Raw genomic sequence first — 2,685 nt, 5'->3', positions numbered from 1 at the left:
ACTGCTTTGTACTTAAGGTTACTGATATGTATTTAAATTCTGATGATTAGCTACTCTTCTGGACACTCTAGGTTTGTCTTTTTTTTTTTTTTTTTTAAGCTTGCCAATAAGTGTAGTTTTAAGTTTTTGTAGTTGTTTCATGTATACCTCATAAAGAATTTTGAAAGCCTAGTTTTGAAGCAGAAAATAGCTTCTGAAAGTAATGTAAAGTTTTTGAAGAAAAGAGATCTCTAATCTTAATTTTTAGGTTTGGTTTGTTGTTTTGTTTTGTTTTGTTTTTTTAAATAAGTGATTCTTGTTGGCTCTAAGAATGGCCTTTGAAAAGATACTGTAGCATAAAAGTATGCTGAGTGACCAGAGTCAGCATAGGCTCTAAGCTGAAACCAGTCCAGGAAACGAGGTGGGTATTGCACCATGAGTACATGGGCAGCCCAGCCAGGTCCTTCCTTGTGTTAATCCTGTGGAACAGGCGATGTTAGAGTGAAGCATTCAGAGAGGAGATAATGTGGGGAGGGAGTCTGGAGGATGCAGTTTGAGGTGAACTCTACCTGTCTGGGCACATTAGTGCTGCAAGCAGCAACTTGTCAGTGAGCAGAACAGTGCCAGTGTCTTGCTGGTTGTAAGTCCCTGATACTGCACCAGCACAGATCTCTGCAGGTATAAAGGTCAGCCTTGTGTCTGTGTGTATGTGTGCACGATGAATTATTTAGTCTCCTGGCTTTTTCGTAAAAATGTACTTTCCTATTAAATAAGGCAAGTCTCTGATTATTACTCACTTCAATAGCCCCAAAATCAAGGATTTGAAGTTAAAGTCTAAACTGAAAATAACTAAAATTGAAGGATTATAGAAACTCTGGGACCTCCAACACAAGAAAATCATGGACCTATTGGAGCCACAAAGATGATCAGAGGGCTGGAGCACCTCTCCTATGAAGACAGGCTGGGAGAGCTGGGGTTGTTGAACCTGGAGAAGAGGAGGTTCCAGGGAGACCTTGAAGCAGCCTTCCAGTACCTAGAGGGGGCCCACAAGAAAGCTGGAGAGGGACTTTTTACAGGGGCATGGAGTGATAAGGGGTAATGGCTTTACACTGAAGGAGGGTAGGTTTAAATTAGACATTGGGAAGAAATTATTTACTGTAAGGTTGCTGAGGCACTGGAACGGGTTGCCCAGAGAAACTGTAGATGCCCTGTCCCTGGAAGTGTTCAAGGCCAGATTGGATGGGGCTTCCTTCCGTTCCGCACCATACCCCAGCTGCCCAGACCCACAGGCACACAAGCTTGGCAATAACCCACCTCACTGTGTGGCCTTTAGTTTAGTGCCTTCAATTCTCCCTACGTGACATCACTCATTTCAACATGTGCTACTCCTACACTTCAAATTCAGCTTGAGCTTGTCACGCTTTGAGTTAAGGCAAAACCTTCTGGTTGGGACCCAAACAAACAGCAGAGGACAAGGTCGGTTTGCTCAAAAGGTCAGTTGGATGTCCCCATCCCTGGAAGTACCCAATGCCAGCTTGGAGCAACCTGGTCTAGTGCAAGGTGTCTCTGCCCATGGCAGGGGGGTTGCAACCAAATGATCTTTAAGGTCCCTTCTAACCCAAACCATTTTGTGATCCTATGAAATACACCTCCCTCTCATGTGTTATATCAGCTTGCAGATCACATTGGTTATCTTTTAGTATTACTTGCTACTATTATTATTATTATTTACTGATTATTGTTACACTGTTATGCCTTTAACACCCTCAGCAGTGTGAGCACCCTTCCCCCACAAGCAGGCGAGAAGTGCAGGGCAGGAGAAACAAGGGCTGGAGACCTCTTCCCAACTGGGTATGGAGCTGGGATTGAGGACCTAATTGGCCGGGCTTTCTCCCAGATGCACAGTACGACTACTGATCGGGTTGGTGACACCATGCCTGCCTTTTTATCACTGATTTATTGTAAAAAAAGTTTCATCACAGTATATGTGCATGTCTATATAAAATAAATTTTTTAAAAAAATTATTTTAAGCTTTAATATAAACCTATTGATCAATCTAATCAATATATAACATAAGATAGATATGATATGTTATATAAATAATATTATGGCCTTTATAAAATTATTTATTTCCACAAAGGGATGTGTATGTATACAAAAATATGAAATTTGTTATTATTTAAAAATTTAATATAAAATTATAAATAAAACCAATTAATAAATTATTTAAAAATAGATCTAATATGTTCTATAAATAATACTTTAAGGCGTTTATACAATTATTTTTTCCAGAAACGAGTGTGTATGTGTATTAAAAAATATAAAATTTGTTACGATTTAAAAATTTAATATAAATTTATAGATCAAACCAATTAATACATGACATAAAATTAGGTATATTATATAAATAAAACAATATTTTAAAGCTTTTATAAAATTCGTTTATTTCCAGAAAGGAGCGTGTGTGTGTGTGTGTATGCAAAAAATATAAAATTTGTTACCATTTTTTTAATATAAATTCATCGATCAGCGATAATAAATATGTAACATAAAAATAGATATCACGTGATACGTGAACAACATCTTTTTAATAAAACTCTTTATTTCCAGGGAGGAGGGGTGCGGGTGCGTGTGCTGGGGGTGCCGGCGGGAGGGAGCGGGGCGGGCGGGGCGCGGGGCGGGGGCGGGCCGGAGGCGGCGGCGGC

This window comes from Myiozetetes cayanensis, unplaced genomic scaffold (genome assembly GCF_022539395.1).
Source record: "Myiozetetes cayanensis isolate MyiCay16 unplaced genomic scaffold, myiCay2020 scf1, whole genome shotgun sequence".
In the NCBI taxonomy this organism is placed as follows: Eukaryota; Metazoa; Chordata; class Aves; order Passeriformes; family Tyrannidae; genus Myiozetetes; species Myiozetetes cayanensis.
Note: the sequence above shows the minus strand (reverse complement) of the source record.